Genomic DNA, 18,351 nt, shown 5'->3' on the forward strand with positions numbered 1-18,351 from the left:
AATTTTTTTCATACTACTTGTTGAACACTTTAGTTAGTATAGAGTTAATCGTATGTGTATAAAGTTAATTGAAAATAGGCCTTAGTTAAAAATAATAATGGAAATAAGAGAAGGAGGAGGAAGAGGGGTGGGAGAATGGGTGGGAGGGTGGATATGGTAGGTAGCCACTATGTTCCTAAAGTTGTACTTTTGAAATGCATGAAATTTTTATTCCTTAAATAAAAGGTTTCTGGGAAAAAAATAAAAGAAAGAAAGTAAAGGTATAAAAAAGTTAAGAGGGAAGATCAAAAATCTCTAGTATATTCCTCTTTATTTTAACTGTGTATTGTGTGCTTTGTAGGTAATTTAAAATGATTCCTATTATTTGCATTAAAACTCTAATTAAGCATTTTCTTAAACAAGAGTACTTCACATTTTGTGGAAAAATAGAACTAAAAGTTTATTTTGAAATCCATGCCTAATCTTTGTATTAGTATGGGTTCTCCATGAACTTTTTGAAGATCCTTCATGTATAAAAGGCTTTGGAGTACTTTCGTGTATTTATTATTTGTAAACTGAAAACAACTCTTCCTTTCATTCCCAGTTTCAAGGTAAATGTTTAATGACGTATACAAGGGTATTTCAAAAGTTTATGGAAAATGAAATTAAAAGATAAATTCTTTTCTCATGCAAAAAATAATTAATATTGATGCATGTAATGTCCTCCCAACAAAGTTCTTCAGGAAGTTCATGGAAAATAGGCATTATGAAAAAACACCACGGATTTTAGTTTTGTGCATCAAAAATAAGTTGATTTTTTAATTCCATTTTTCTATGAACTCTGAAATACCTTTTCACTTCTGATCACATATTGTAAAGTTTGGAATATATGCAATTTTATATATAATCAAATCAGATTTTAACATCTAAGGAAAGAATTAATTATCACTGAAGTACAGGGGAAAATGGACAGATTTTCAAATTTCCATGAGGAATTGAATACAATTGTCTGATCCATTAAATGTCACAAGCAGTTGTAAAATTATATGATCTGTACCCAATAGTTCAAGAATAAAGGTCATTAAATTAACAATGTTTATTTGTTTTATGGTTTAATAAACATTACAAATTTAAAAAAAATTTGGCAAGGGGCTGGCACTGTGGCACAGCAGCTAAAGCCACCACCTGCAGTGCCAGCATCCCATATGGGCACAGGTTTGAGTCCCGGCTGCTCCTCTCCCCATCCAGCTCTCTGCTATGGCCTGAGAAAGCAGTGGAGGATGGCCTGGGAGGTTGGGCCCTTGTACCTGTGTGGAAGACCCAAAAGAAGCTCTGGGCTCCTGGCTTCAGATCAGCCCATCTCTGGCTGTTGGGGCTATTTGTAGAGTAAATCAGCAGATGGAAGACCTCTCTCTTTCCCTCTCTCTCTCTCTCTGCCTCTGCCTCTCTATAACTCTGCCTTTCAAATAAATAAATAAATATTTCCAAAAAAAAAAAAGTGTTGGCAAAGAAAGCAGAGTGTAATTAGTTCATTCAAATCATCTAGCAATACCTGTTAATGTCCTAAAATATTTTCTTCAAAGATTTTTTTCCAAGTGGAGGAATATGTAATTGTAGTGCTTATTTTAAAAATTGGGACCATACAGTTGCGATACACATAGAAAGGGATCTGACTTGGAATCATTCAATATATTTAAGATGTCTTATTATTATACTTTTATTTGTCAAATTTATACAAGTTTTTATGCTATCCAGCAATGTATAGACACTACACCGAAGTACCCTTACCATGAAAATGATAAAATTATTAGATATATATTCATATTGCTTTTTTTCTTAGAAATGAAACTCTTTCTATGATATTTTTGACTTTCCACTATCTTTTGCAAATGATCATTGTTCATTTTAATGTCTAGTGGTTACAATTGCTTTTTTACTATAATTTTAAGTAATGCATTATTAAAGATTTATTTGTGCATATGGCAGAGAGAGAGAGAGAGAGAGAGAAACAAAGATCTCATCCTGTGATTCATTTTCCAAATGTTCACAATGGCTCAGACTGAGCCAGATTGAAACCAGGTGCCAAGAATTCAGTCTGAGTTTCCTACCTGGTCTCAGCAAACCCCCCCCCAAAAAAAAAAAAAATGAACCATCACTCTTGTGTCCCAGGGTCGACCCTGGGAGAAGGAAGCTGGAGCCAGGAACCAGAGCAGGTACTTCGTTGTGAGACAGGGCCATCATAACCTCTAGGCAGAATGCAGATCCCTGAACCAACGGCAAAGGAAGACCTTTCTCTCTGTCTCTCCCTCTCACTGTCCACTTTGCCTGTCCAAAAAAAAAAAAAAAAATTGTTGTTGGAATGACTAGTGAGAGTCCTTTACAATTTACAGGTACTGATTTTTCCATGATATTTACATAACTTTCCGTTCTCAGTTTGTGCTAATTTTCTAATGAAACAATTGCAGTGGTTCATTACAGTATCACCTTAGCCAGGCTGGAAATATTTCTAAAAATTTTCTCTATAATACGGTTCTGGATTCACATTGGCTACATATATATGAACTCAGAAGGTAGCAGTCATATCTTTTATGGTCAGAAGTGTGGTGGAGTGGCAGGTGCTCAATGTACCAATTAAGATGCCACTTGAGACACTCCCAGCTCCCAGCTCCCCTCCTGATTCCAGCTTCTTGCTAATCCACACCCTAGAAGTCAGCAAGTAATAGTGCAAATACTTGTGTCCCTTCCTGAAACCCACATGGGAAGCCCAGATTGAGCTCCTGGCCCTGGCTATTGCTGGCATTTGGGGCATGAACTAGTGGACAGAAGCCTTCTCCTTTCCTTTTCCCTCCTCTCCACACTTCTGCTCTCTTCTCCTCTCATTCTCATTCTTACTCTGTCTCTGCCTTTCAAAAAAATAAATAAATTAGATTTTTAAAAAAGGAACATAGTGTAAATCACCATTCATTTGGCTTCTCACACTAGTCACTGATCTGTAGTCTTCCTGATGACATGAGGCCCATCACAAAGCTTCCTTCCATTTCTTAAAGTCCAGTGCAGGGGCCAGCGCTGTGGCACAGTGAGTTAAAGCCCTGGCCTGAAGTGCAGGCATCCCATATGGGTGCCGATTCTAGTCCTGGCTTCTCAACTTCCAATCCAGCTCTCTTTTATGGCCTGGGAAAGCAGTAGAAGATGGCCTAAGTCCTTGGGCCCCTGCACACTTGTGGGAGAGCCGGAAGAAGCTCCTGGCTCCTGACTTTGGATCAGCTCAGCTCCGGCTGTTGTAGCCATTTGGGGATTGAACCAGCAGATGGAAGACCTCTTTCTCTGTCTCTACCTCTCTCTGTAACTCTGTCTTTCAAATAAATAAATAAATCTTAAAAAAAAAAAAAAAAAGTCCTGTGCCAAGTGATGTATAAGTCTTTTTTTTTTTTTTTTTTTTTTTTTTTTTTTTGACAGAGTTAGACAGTGAAAGGGAGACAGAGAGAAAGGTCTTCCTTCCATTAGTTCACTCCCTAAATGGCCACTATGGCCGGAGCTACGCTGATCCAAACCCAGGAGCCAGGTGCTTCTTCATGGTCTCCCATGGGGTGCAGGGCCCAAGCACTTGGGCCATCCTCCACTGCACTCCCGGGTCACAGCAGAGAGCTGGACTGGAAGAGGAGCAACCGGGACTAGAACCAGAGCCCATATGGTATGCCGGTGTGGCAGGCTGAGGATTAACCAAGTGAGCCACGGCACCGGCCCCATGTATAAGTCTTGATACCAGACTGCAGGTTGAGGCAGAGAAAGAAAAATATGTGTTCCTATTCATGGTAGTGGGTCTCTTATGTTGGGTATTCAATACACCCAGTTATCCTTTCTGACCACTGGCCAGGGTGATAGTTAATTGCTTTACTCCTAGCACCAGATGTAGCACAGCAGCACTGCAGAGATACCAAGTCTGATTTCCATGTTGTGTGAGGTCTAGACTCTATAAAACACTTCTTCTGTACTGTTTCTCTGATGAACCCCTGGCTGATACAGAAACTCCTAATAGAAGGAGCTCCATATCAGTAGCCATTAGTCACTGTGACTATTGAAACATTAAGTATGATCAATCAAAATAGAGATTTATTTATTCAGAGGTATCTATAGAAGATAAAATACATATTTAACTATAAAATATATGAATTATAAATTTGTACATTTATTTGTCCAAGAGCCTCAAAAACAAATTATTTGTTCAGCAATGAGTGCCAGATATATTTACTTTTAAGAATTTTTCTTGGGGCCAGCCCCATGGCTCACTTGGTTAATCCTCCGCCTGTAGCACTGGCGTCCTATATGGGCGCCGGTTCTAGTCTCAGTTGCTCCTCTTCCAGTCCAGCTCTCTGCTATGGTCCGGGAGTGCAGTGGAGGATGGCCCAAGAGCTTGGGCCCTGCACTGCATGGGAGACCAGGAAGAAGCTCCTGGCTCCTGGCTTTGGATTGGCGCAGTGCCAGCCATGGCGGCCATTTGGTGAGGGTGAACCAACGGAAGGAAGACCTTTCTCTCTGTCTCTCTCACTGTCTATAACTCTACCTGTCAAATAATAAAAAAAAAAAAAAAGTTAAATTTTTTTTCTTAACATAAACAGATTTCCAGTATTTAACAGGTTCAGTTTTAAGAAGACAACCATACTTACTTCCTTTCTCCCTTCCTCAATGCCCTTCCTCCCTTCCCTTCTTTCTCTTTAACTTTTGCAAAAATACATTTTGAATTCACTCTGTAACCACAGACTCAATTCACCACTAACCATAATATTCAATAAGGAAAAAGTAGGAAAAAGACAATTCCAGTTTTTGGAGGAAGACGCAAGTGAAGCTTCTTGAGCCTGTGGCAAAAAGTCTTTTAAACCACTTTTTTTTTTTTTTTTCTGATTTCTTACTCTACCTTTACATAGGGGTGTCTCTATAGAAGGTTTCTGACTGTAGCATTAACTTCCTCAATGGATATAATAAATAATCAGTCTGATGAGTGATTACAGTTAGTTGTATCTTGTTTTTCAAATAAAAATTGCCTTTATTGTTTCTTTGTTAAACTTTAAAGTAATTTATTGTAAGTATTTTGATTGGTATTTTAAAGTGAAAGAAAAAAATCATCCAAAATCTTCCTACACAGAGATTATCAATAATGATTGTCAATATTATTCTGCTTTGATTTACAATTCTAAAAAAATTAAACCACATTATACATGTTCTGATAAAAGATAAAGGCAAGTTCTCTGTTAAAATACAGGATTAGAGGCCGGCACCATGGCTCACTAGGCTAATCCTCCACCTGCGGCGCTGGCACCCCAGGTTCTAGTCCCGGTCAGGGCGCCAGTTCTGTCCCAGTTGCTCCTCTTCCAGGCCACCTCTCTGCTGTGGCCCAGGAGTACAGTGGAGGATGGCCCAAGCCAGTTGCTCCTCTTCCAGGCCACCTCTCTGCTGTGGCCCAGGAGTACAGTGGAGGATGGCCCAAGTCCTTGGGCCCTGCACCAGCATGGGAGACCAGGAGGAAGCACCTGCTCCTGGCTTAGGATTGGCATAGCTCCGGCCATGGCGGCCATTTAGGGGGTGAACCAACGGCAAAGGAAGACCTTTCTCTCTGTCTCTCTCTCACTGTCTAACTCTGCCTGTCAAAATATATATATATATATATATATATATAATTAGATTATTTTAATTTCTAAAAAAAACTTAACTTGAAAAAACTATTCTATAGCTCTGAATATTTAGTCTTAAAAAAGAAAAGAGCTATTCTCTCCCAGCTCGTGCACCTAGAGGTCTATCCCTTGTGGCTGCCATTTGTTGGCACCCTGGTCCTTTTCATTGTTTGAACATATTGTCATTCAGCTCACCTGATTCTCCCCTACCTTAACTCCATCCATTGTTCCAAAAGTTTTGAATGTGATAATATATGGAAAATTAAATTTTCTCATTTCTTTGACCTTATCCATTTGAAAGACCTTGTGTCACTCTCTCACCTGCACATTCTTGTGATCGATCCCTGGTTTTGTCACCCAATCAAACAAACCATTCTCCAGTAACCTTCTCCACACCTCAGGCCACTTGTTCTCATTCTCCCCCAACAGCTCTTCTTAAAACCTCTTTGGAACTCTGAGTGCAGCAACTCATCAACTTTCCTCCTGTTCATAAATACCCATTTTTATTTCAAAAGTGTGTCCCAATCTTCATGATTTAATTTTTTCTCAATATCCTAAATTCTCTGGCCCATATGTTGAAATCACACTTGCTTGGAGAAATCCCAATCCAGAAATAACCCAAATTATTTTCCCCACTTCTCCTTTGAAGCAAATGACATAACTGGAAATATTGCTACTACAACTATAAATTTAGTCACCAAATTGTATGGGCCCTTCAACAACATTTTCCTAGTAAGAGAAAACACCTCAGACACTCACTTTGCCCACTCTCCTTCTCAGTGGAACTATTTCAAAAGAGTAAAAAATAAAAATATGACCATTCTTTAGAGCCTATCTCTCAAAACTTGCCAGAATTTCTTCCTGAAAAAAAAAAAAAAAGTTGTGATTCACATACATATCACAACCCAGTCTCTAAATTCTGCTTTGAATCTCAAAACCCTCCCACTTTGTAATATTGCTTTTCCCTGCTGTGACTGCATCATCAAGTTATCCTTTTAATATTGTTGCTTCTCCTTGTTAAATATCCTGAGTGTCTCTGTAAACCACTGCACAACTTAGCTGCCTAAAATAACAGGAGACTTCCTTCTGGCATGACAGCACTATCCCACTCCTTAGGAAAACTGGGGAAATTACAGAAACAATACAGCCATATGAAGCTTCTGGAAATGGTCCTGAAGGCAACAGCAGTGAGGAAAAGTCTGCTGAATACAGTATACAAAAATTCAGTAATTGGGGCCAGTGCTGTGGTGTAGTGGGTAAAGTTGCTGCCCACAGTGCTGGCTTCCCATATGGGCACCGGTTCAAGTCACAGCTGCTCCACTTCTGATCCAGTTCTCTGCTATGGCCTGGGAAAACAGTAGAAGTTCTAAGTCCTTGGGCTCCTGCATCCACATGGGAGACCCGGAAAAAGCTTGTGGCTCCTTGCTTTGGATTAGCCCAACTCTGGCCATTGCAACTATTTGGGGAGTGAACCAGCAAATGGACAACCTCCCTCAGTGTTTCTGCCTCTTCCTCTCTGTAGCTGTGCCTTTCAAATAAATAAATCTAAACAACAACAACAAAAAACTAATAAAGATGAGAGCCCATGGAGTTGAACCAAGATTTTACAGACAAGGACAGTGGACTCTCTGTAAACTCAGCCCTCGGTGTAGGACTTCCTTCCTGGAAGGGGGAAGACTTCAGCATGTCTCATCCTGCCCCCAGCTGCCTAATTTGGAAACTAAGTGTGGTCGCATATTGAAGCTACCTTTCATTGCCCATCCCCTCTCATGCAATGTAGCTTCTATCCAGGTGTCTGTGCTAAGAATACTGGAGCTCTGAGAGCCTATATTCCTATTCATGAGCCTGTCATTCCAGGTTAGAAGTAAGCCAACAGGACAAGAAAGTGAAGCCACTCCCCTGCACCCCCCCACCCCGGGCCCAACACCAAGTGCTTGCTGAGTTTCAGTGTCTCTCAAAGAAAAGTTTGCCTTTGTTCCAGCCCCTAGCTCCACAGCCTAGACTCAAAGATTTTGCTTGACAGAAAAGCAGTCCGTAAAAACTGATAGTTCCTAATGCCCACCCCTAATTGACTTCATTTGTAACAGTGCATGGAGAAAGTACCTAAGGGTACTTTCAAAAATATTAAAGCATGTGGTGGAAGACAATTTGGAGATTTGTAGACCTAATGAAGTTTCTGCCTAATATGTAGACTGACTAATTTTGAGTATAGAGCCCAAGGAATATAACATAGTTGCAAGAAGGCCACCTGGGACCAGAAAAATATGAAATGCTAACCTCAGAAACTATAGTCTTTTCCTTTGTCTATGCGAGATATGTTCCAAGACCTCCAAAGAATGCCTCAAACCATAGATAGTACTGAACCCTGTATATACATTATATTTTTCTATACAATCATGTCTATGCTAATGCTATTTTTAAAAATAAGGTATCATAAGAAATTAACAATAATAAAAGTAGAATAGTTATAATAATAATATACTTCAATAAAAGCTATTTAAAACATAAATTGTAAATTTCTGAATTTTTCCACTTAACAATCTTGGACCAAGATTGACCGTAGGTAACTGAAAATAAGGAAAGTAAAACTGTGGATAAGGAGCGATTGCTGTATTCCTTCAAAAGAATCAAAGCTACATCGGTTGAATTTGTAGAGGGATTTATGCCTCAGAGTGTTGTTGAAATGCAATCAATATGGGCCAATGCTGTGGCATAGAAGGCTGAGCCTCTGCCTACAATGCCAGCATCCCATATGGGTGCTGGTTTGCGTCCCAGCTGCTCTACTTCTGATCCAGTTCTCTGGTAATGGCCTGAGAAAACAGTAGAAGATAACCCAAGTGCTTAGGCCCCTGCACCTGCGTGGGAGACCCAGAAAAAGCTCCTGGCTCTTGTCTTCAGATAGGCCTAGCTCTAGCCATTGCAACAGTTTGGGGAATGAACCAGCGGATGGGAGACCTCTCTCTGTGCATCTTCCTCTGTCTGTGACTCTTCCTCTCAAATAAATAAATAAATCTTTATAAAAAGTTATTTAAAAAGAGTAGCACTCACACTAGTCCCCATCTCCCCTCAAACCTGCTATGCCATGAGGCTAGGAGTTTAAAAAAAAAAAAGAAAGAAGATTCAGTCAGTGGAAAACTAGGGAAGTTTGCTACCTGGATATGATCAGGGGAAGAGCAGAAGAGTGACTTATCAGTACCGCCATCAATCCAACTAATTATGAGTGCACCCAAAGCTGTACCTCCATGAGGAGCAACATCAGTAGCTAACACAGACAAGAAATGGCGGGGGCTTGGGTGATATACAGACGTCAGTTAAAAAATGAATGAAGCCATTCACTAAACAAGCAAATAAACAAAACAAGCCCTGAGGTAAGACCAGTACCCAGAGTTCCTGAAGGATAGCATCTAAAATGCCCAGTTTCTAACAGAATTTATGGAATTTTTAAGAAAAGCAAACAAGTAAACCATACACAAGGATAAAAAGCAGGCAACAGAAACGTTTGCCTGGGGGAGTGAACATTGTAAAAGTGTTTACAAAAGGAAAGGAAAGGAAAGGAAAGGAAAGGAAAGGAAAGGAAAGGAAAGGAAAGGAAAGGAAAGGAAAGGAAAGGAAAGGAAAGGAGGTATGATGGCAATGTCATATCAAATAGGAAATGCTAATAAAGATAGAGAAAAATAACTAAGTAGAAATTACACTGTTGAAAATAAAATAAATAATGTTAGTTGTCACTAGAAGGGTTCATCAGTGTATTTGAACACGCAGAAGGGAAAAATTTTAAGATGTAAAAGCTAGAGGCCAGTGCTGTGGTGCAGCGAGTTAATGCCCAGGCCTGAAGCACCAGCATCCCATATGGGCACCATTTCGAGACCCAGCTGCTCCACTTCCAATCCAGCTCTCTGCTATGGCCTGGGAGATAAGTGGAAGATGGCCCAAATCCCTGGGCCCCTACACCTGCGTGGGAAACCTGGAGGAAGCTCCTGGATCCTGGCTTCAGATCCGTGCAGCTCCGGCCGTTGCAGCCATTGGGGAGTGAACCAGCAGATGGAAGAACAGCAGATGGAAGAACTAACTCTCTGTCTCACTCTCTCTCTCTCTCTTTCTCTCTCTCTCTCCTCTCTCCATTTAACTTTGACTTTCAAATAAACAATAAAATATTTTTAAAAAGATATAGAAGCTGAAGAACAGAGAGAATAAAGAATGGATGAAAATGAATAGAGCCTCAGAAAAACGTGAGACAACATTAAGCACACCAACATATGCTCAATAAGAGTACAGGAGGAGAGGAAGCAGAAGGAAAAAATCAAGAAATAATTACTGAAATTCTGCAAATTACTGAAGAATAATAACCTATAAGTCTAAGAAGCTCAGCGAACTCCAAGTAAGATAAATACAGACTCACAGAAATATCAAAATAAAAATAAAGAAAATGAAAGACAAAAAGAAATTCTTGAAATATCACAAGAGAAAAAAATGTCCCTTCAATGACAAAGAAATCTCATTAAGAAAAACAGCTGACTCGTAGGCAGAAACAATTGAGATAATGAGGCATGAGATTATACAATATATTTCAAGAAGTTTGCTTAAAATAGAGTTAAAAAAATAAGATCACTACGATGCACAAATTTTTTGAAATTCATTCATACTTTTGTTCATTAAATGCATCTTCTGCAAACATTGTAAGGATTCTTTTATATTCTAAGTGCTCTGAGGAAAAAATGTTCAACCAAGAATCCTCTGAATTTAGAAAAATTATTTTTCAAAAAATGCAGGTGAAATTTAGACTTTCCCATATAAACTGAAACTTAGAGAATGTGTTGCCTTAAAAGAAATATTTTTCTTAAAATATTGCCTTAAAAGAAATATTTGAGTAAGCCTTTCAGGCTTAAAGCAAATAATATTCTCTAATTCAAGTCTATACACACACAAAAAGAGCAAAAACAACTATGTAATTATGAAAATACATATAGCTTAATTTTTCTCATATTTTGTTTTAAAAGCAATGGTATAAGTTGTTATAATATGAATGTAGAAATATGTATATAGAAATATAACATGTGATATATTTGCCAACAACAGCATAAATAAATGGGATGGTCAAAGGAAATTATTATAAATGATAAAATAATAAAACAATATATATGACTGGATTTGTGACATTAGTAGATGTATAACAAGAATACCATAAAAAGGGAGACAGATAATAGAGCTGTGTAGGAATTAGGTTCATGAAAATCACCACAATCATGCTATTATAAGTCTAAAGCTGAACTAGGAAATTGAAATGTATTTGGTAAACCTTTGAGCTATCACTAAACAAAAAAGAATCATTAAAACAATTAAAATATCATGTTTGGAAATGTACCCTTAATGCAAAACAAAGCAGTAAACGAGGAATAAGAAAAAAAAGATGTGAGCTAAATCTAAAATAAAGATCCCAACCATATAAATATACAATTAAATGTGAATTACTTAATAAGCAATCAAAAGAATAGATTTCTCAAAGTGCCTGGCTCCTGGCTTCAGATTGGCACAGCCCCAGCCGTTACAGCCATTTGGGGAGTGAACCAACAGAAGGAAGACCTTTCTCTCTGTCTCTCCCTCTCACTGTCTATAATGCTACCTCTCAAATAAAATAAATAAAAAATCTTTAAAAAAAAGAAAAGGATAGATTTTTCCAAACAGGAAAAAAGTCCAATTATATATCATCCAAGAAGGAGCATCTCATCTTGAGAATAAAAATAGAATGAAAAGAAAAATTTGTAATATGAAAATAAAGTTAAATATTATAATTGGTTAAAATTCTGTGCTATATAAATTTACCACAATAAAAAGAAAATACTATCAAATTGAATGCAATGGCATAGAAAAAGAGTTATGTACCATAGCCATCAGGATTTAGCCCAGGAATGCAAAGTTGGTTCAACATCTAAGTATCAATTAATGTACTGCATCATATCAGTAGAATAAGAAACAAGAATCATGTGACCATTACAATGAGTGGAAAAAATTATTTAACGAACTCCATAGCCATTTCACAATAAAAACTCAAGAATCTTGAAATAAAAGGGAAATTCCTGAAACTGATTAAGGATATCTATGAAAAACCTATAGCTAACTAACTTCATATTTAATGATGAAATATTGGATGCTTTCCCAATGAAATCAAGAATGAGACAAGGATGTTTATTTTCACCATTTCTAGTCTATATTGTACTGGAATTTTTAGTTAGAGAAAACGACAAAAAAAAAAGAAGTAAAAAGCATACAAATTGGAAAATAAATATAACTAACACTAATTAAGCATTCTTACACACAGAAAACTCTAAGGAAGCCCCTACAAAACAGAGCTAACAAACAAGTTCAGCCCAATTATAGCATACTTTAAAAAAAGATATATTTATTTATTTGAAAGGCAGAATTACAGAGAGGTAGAGGAAGAGAGACAGGTCTTCCATCCACTGGTTCACACCCCAGATAGCCTCAATGGCTAGAGCTGTGCTGACCCAAAGTTAGGAGCCAGAAGTTTCGTAAGCTTTTTCTGGGTCTCTCCCATGGGTATAGGGGTCCGAATCTCTAAATGAAGCTACAGGCTCCTGGTCTGGCCCTGGCAGTTGCGGCATTTGGGGAGTGAACCATCAGATGGAAGAGAGACAGAGAGAGAGATCTTCCCTGCATGATTCACTCCCCAGATGACCTCATAGGCCAGGACTGGGCCAGGCCAAACTCAGGAGCCAGGAACTTATCCCAGGTCTCCCACGTGGATAGCAGGGGCCCAAGCACTTGGGTCATCTGCTGCTGCTTTTCTCAGGATTTTAGCCAGAAGGAACCGGCACCCATATGGGATGCCAGGGTTCCAGGCAGTAGCTTTACCTGGTACTCCATAACAGCAGCCCTCATAATAAGAAAATATTTACACACAGTGGTTTCTTAGCGCTGGGGAGACATGAGGGATATGGAGATGATGGTTAAGGTATGGGGATTCCTTGTGAAGTGATCAAAACGTATCAAAATTGAATGTAATGATGATTGGACTTTGGATATACTAAAACAATTGAACTGTGTACTTTAAATGGGCGAGTTGCATGGTATGTGAATATATCCCGTGTAATTATTTATAAGTGATTAATTGCTCTCCATTCCAAAATCTGATCAGAATGCAGATCTTCTACTTGAGTTTACACCCCAATAAATTCCTCCTAAGTTGAAAGTATCAGAAATCAAAAAAAAAAAAAAAAAAAACAAAAAAACAAAAAAACAAGGGTTTCATTCACCCAGTCCTCTAAATATCATAGTTGGTCATCACTGTACACTGTGGAGTGTGGTTGTTCACCTTTGCAAATTCTTTGACTGATGGCACAGCAGACCACTGCCACTGCCCAGCATTGCAATGAAAGTACCATACTGTACATGGCTGGCCCAGGAAAGTAGAAAAACTTCAAATTTCAGAACACTGCTACTACTGAATGTGTATTATTTTCACCCCAGCATAAAGTTGAACAATAACAGGTTGAAACCACCTTGTAAGCCACGGACGGTCTGTTCATTGTGGATATCCAATCTCTATTCGTTGGCATGTTAGTTGGGATCATTCACATCATTGTCTTCAATTGAGAACTTAGCAAATTTAAGAAACACTTAAAGAGCAGGGGCTGGGGCTGTGGCACAGTGGGTAAAGCTGCTGCCTGTAGTGCTGGCATCCCATAGGGGCACCTGTTCAAGTTCCGGCTGCTCCACTTCCAATCCAGTTCTCTGTTATGGCCTGGGAAAGCAATGGAGGATGGCCCAAGTCCTTGGGCCCCTGCTACAAAGAAGACCCAGAGGAGGCTTCTGGATCCTGGCTTCAGATCCGCGCAGCTCTGGCCGTTACAGCCATCTGGGAATGGAACCAGCAGATGGAAGACTTCTCTTTCTCTCTCTGATGCTACCTCTCTGTAGCTCTGTGAACAATCAAGCCTCTCTCCATATGCACTCTCCTGAATCAAGTCTGGATTCCTATTTATGGAAACTTGATCCCAAGACATTGAAAATGGCAGACAAGTTGCCAGACATGTGCTAGAAATTCTGTAATGTCTTTACTACACCGTTGATGCAATGCATGTCACAAGGCCAGCCCAGATTAAAGACAAAAGGAACAAGGCCCTACCTCTTAGCAGAAGGAAAAGAGAGAGACAAAGAGGACGGCAAATTTGCTGGATCTTGTATTTAGCGAAGATCCACCACAGTATTCCAACTTTAAAAACTCATTGACCAACCAGCAAGGACATCAGTGAATATTTGTACCTCTCCCAGTCTCTCTTTTTCTCTCGATAGCTGAACAATAAACAAACATTTTTCAAAGCTTTGGTCTTTATTTTCTCACTCACCGTTCATGCACCAATTCCATGTACCAAGTCCAATAGTTGTAAAATAGAAGGCTCATCTATTTCAATTGCCCTCTTATATTGTTTTATTGCAGCTTCCCCTTCTTTGGTTCAGTCATAAAGCCTATACTTAGAGTTAAGAAGAAGCTTGGTTTTAGAATATTAATAAGACAATAACTTTGAAAGCCAGTCTTTACAGAAGGGGAAATTTGTCAAATCCACAAAAAAGTCAATGCTTGGAGGACACAATTCATAAAATTCATCTGCAGGTCTAGAGGAGAGAAAAATAATGACAGATAAAACACTTATTACACTTTTACTATTTTAGGCACTTGGAAGATACTAATTTATTTAATTTCACAACATTACCATGAAGTAAATATGTCTATAATTATCCATATTTTATCTATTAGAGAGGATCATAGAGATACATTCTTACATGTCATACATATATATACACACACAAATAAAACTTAATGTAACTTTTTCAGCTGTCTACCTGCCTATCCATTTAACTCCTTAATTGCTGTTTTTAATGCTCTACCTACTAGTAGATGTAAACTCCATTAGAGCAAAAATTTGTATATTTAGTGCCAAGTGTTCAACTGTAGCTAAATAAATAAAATGAATTAATAGTTGTGACTTCAGTAATTTCTCCATTTTATATTTTAAATTTTGTCCCACATAATTAACCTTATGAGTCATACACATGTCCCTATCCTGTTTTCATTTTACAAAGATATTTCTTTTTTCTTTCCTGAGTTTTCTTCAAAACTGTGGCCTTTTGTGAATATATAATATTCTGTGACATGAATAGACCACTTTAAATAGCTTATTTATAATTGTTGGTCATCTGGATAATTCATAATTTAAGAATATTATAAATCACAGTAAAATAGCCACACATAAAATTTTAATTCTATCTTTAATTCTTAAGTTACATTCCTAAGAATTAAGTTATCAATGCTTTAGAACTATTTGTGTATATTGATAAGTTGTCATCCAGATATTTGTACTAAATGAGTACTACATGAGAATGAGAATGTGCATTTTGTTTCAGTTTCGCAAAGTTATATACTAGAAGTTTTAAATAAATTTTAAATTCATGAATAAGGAATTTTCTAAGTTGTTTTTTTTTTTTTTTTTTTTTGACAGGCAGATTGAACAGTGAGAGAGAGAGACAGAGAGAAAGGTCTTCCTTTAGCATTGGTTCACCCTCCAATGGCCGCTGCGGCCGGCGCACTGCGCTGATCTGAAGCCAGGAGCCAGGTGCTTCTCCTGGTCTCCCATGGGGTGCAGGGCCCAAGCACTTGGGCCATCCTCCCCTGCACTCCCAGGCCACAGCAGAGCTGGAGAGGAAGAGGAGCGACCCGGACAGAATCCGCTGCTCCGACCAGACTAGAACCCGGTGTGCCGGCGCTGCAGGCAGAGGATTAGTCTATTGAGCCAAGATGCCATCCTCCACTGCATGGGAGTGCAGTGGAGTATGGCCCAAGTCCTTGTGCTCTGCACCTGCTTGAGAGACCAGGAGGAAGCACCTGGCTCTTGGCTTCGGATAGGATCGGCGTGTTGCGCTGGCCACAATGGCCACTGCCGGTGAACCAGTGGAAAAAAGGAAGACCTTTCTCTCTCTCTCTCTCTCACTGTCCACTCTGCCTATCAAAAAAAAAAAGTGAATGGAAAATGTGTTTTAGAAAGAAAAGCATGAATTTCAAAATTGTTCATGTCGGCCGGTGCCACGGCTCAAATAGGCTAATCCTCCACCTTGCGGCGCCTGCACACCAGGTTCTAGTCCTGGTCGGGGTGCCGGATTCTGTCCCAGTTGCTCCTCTTCCAGACCAGCTCTCTGCTGTGGCCCGAGAGTGCAGTGGAGGATGGCCAAGGTCCTTGGGCACTGCACCCACATGGGAGAGCAGGAGAAACACCTGGCTCCTGGCTTCAGATCAGCGTGGTGCGCTGGCCGCAGCACGCCAGCTGCGGTGACCATTGGAGGGTGAACCAACGGTAAAGGAAGACCTTTCTCTCTGTCTCTCTCTCTCTCACTGTCCACTCTGCCTGTCAAAAAAAAAATTGTTCATGTCAAAATAATGTTTTAGTCCCATTTTTCCATAAACTTGTTAAAGTTCTATCATATTGCACAATACATTTAGCATAAAGGACAGAATATCACAGTCCCCCACATATAAGAAGATAGATTTTAAATAAGTTTAATAAGACAGAATACCTGTATGTAAATCATAACATAAAATTTCTTTTCAATAAAGATCTGCAGACACGTGGATGCTTTTAAATGAGATGAGGTTATTATTCAAATATATGCATCTAGACCTTCAAGAAAAGGGAAGGAAAGACAAGACAGTATCTTGCTCAGTAGCCGGGATGCTTGAGAAGCAGTCAGATTTAGAGCCAGAGGCTCCGTCCTAATGATCATGAAGCTTTTTGAGTAGAATTCTGTACTTAAAATTCTGTTCCCTGTGTTTACTTTTTTCACAGACCCAATGAACCTGGCAAGCCTATGGTAATTAGAAATTACAATTTAGAGCTGGAACAAATGGGATGGATAAATGCAGACACACCTAGGCAGCAGACAGCCCTTCTGGCAGTCTGTTCAATTGTGTTTTTCTTCATGATTTCCTAATCCAATTGCATATTTAAGAAACTTAAACATTTTTAAAACTGAAAGAACTCAAGAGGGAAATGTTTTTCTTTTATGGGGCCTTGGTATCTCCAAAAGAAAAGCAAAACTCTCCTGCCAAAGGAAAATGTTTTTGTCGTATTTTAGTTTTATTGTTACACGTGGGTGGCAGAATGGAAGAAACCCAACATGCTTCTTACTGTCGGATTTCCTTTTTTATACCTTTGTTTTAAATGCTGTCATTGAGTTCAGGGGCCAGGAGAGGGAGACGTTAATATGAAGATCATAACATGGATCTATCTGAGGGCTGTCTTTTGTTCTTGGGTTCGTTTCTACCAGGTTAGACTGAGTGGTTGCTGAGAAGGCCACAGGATTGAGGGTTGTAAAAGTCAAGAATCTTTGTTTTCAGTGATAATCTTATAACAAATGGGAGCCAGGTGTACAATATTTGAGTTGGCTGCCTTTCAGGGTTTTTATTTATTTTTCTTTAGGTATGCAACAGCAAGGCAAACTAAAATGAAAATGCAATCTTGTAGTGCCTATTTTGGGTGGTGTTTGAAATTGTTGAGTAATTACAACAAATTAGAAGGAAAAAATGAATAAAATGCAAGGCCCTGGAATAACACATGAATTTTGGAATTCTCCCAAATACAATAAGTCTTTCTTCCTCAACTATTAAGATTGCATGACATCACTCTTTTTGTTAGTTTGAGGCCACCCATCTGGTTTCAGCTCCTCCAAACATAGAATGTAATAGGTCATTGACACTATTCATAGGTTACAGAATCTAAGAGTAGAAAGACCAAGCAATGACCAAATTTTCCTCCTTTTTTGCATAATATTTATTTTATCTGTATTTATTTTAATTGATAATAATCACATATATTTATGAGATATAATGTGATGATTTCATAAATGGATCTGTGGCAGAATGTTTAAATTAACCTAATTAACATATCTAGCTGATATACATATAATTTGTAGTGCAAATATTTGAAATTTACTCTCCTAGAAATTTCAAAAGATACAATATATTATTTTTAACTGTAGTCACCATGCTGTGCAATAAATATCAAAGGCGTATTCCTCTGAACTTGAATTTTGTGCCCTTTACCCAACATCTCTGCATTTCTCTTGTCCACCTCTGCCCCAAATAGCTGATTACCACTATTCCTTTGTATTTCTATGAGTTGTGGTTTTTAGTAACCAAATATGAAACCATGATGTCTTCTAGTCTCATCCATGTTGTAGCAAATGACAGCACTTCCTTTATTTTTAGAATACATCTAATGCATACACACATGCACACACATAGTATGTGTGTGTATGTGTATATATATATATATATATATATATATTCTACATTTTCTTTAGCCATTCATTCATGTATAGACACATAGGTTTATTTCATACCTTGTTGGTTGTTAAGGATACTTTAATGAACATGGAAGTGCAGATAATTCTTGCACATCCTGTTTGCAATTCATTTGAATATTTACCTAGCAGTGGGGTAGTAGATCTTATGGTAGTTCTTTTAACTGCTCAACATTTACTCCGGTTCAGTGGCAAAATTGAACTTACTGATTAATGTTACTTCTGAACTTAGTCAGACTTCCATCCTTGTAATACTTTCGCTTCCATTTAATAATGAATTGAGAAATAAGTGATCAAAAATTATTTTCGGCAGGCGCCGCGGCTCAATAGGCTAATC

This window comes from Oryctolagus cuniculus, chromosome 14 (genome assembly GCF_051225735.1).
Source record: "Oryctolagus cuniculus isolate XC-2025 breed Fujian yellow rabbit chromosome 14, ASM5122573v1, whole genome shotgun sequence".
NCBI classification, from domain to species: Eukaryota; Metazoa; Chordata; class Mammalia; order Lagomorpha; family Leporidae; genus Oryctolagus; species Oryctolagus cuniculus.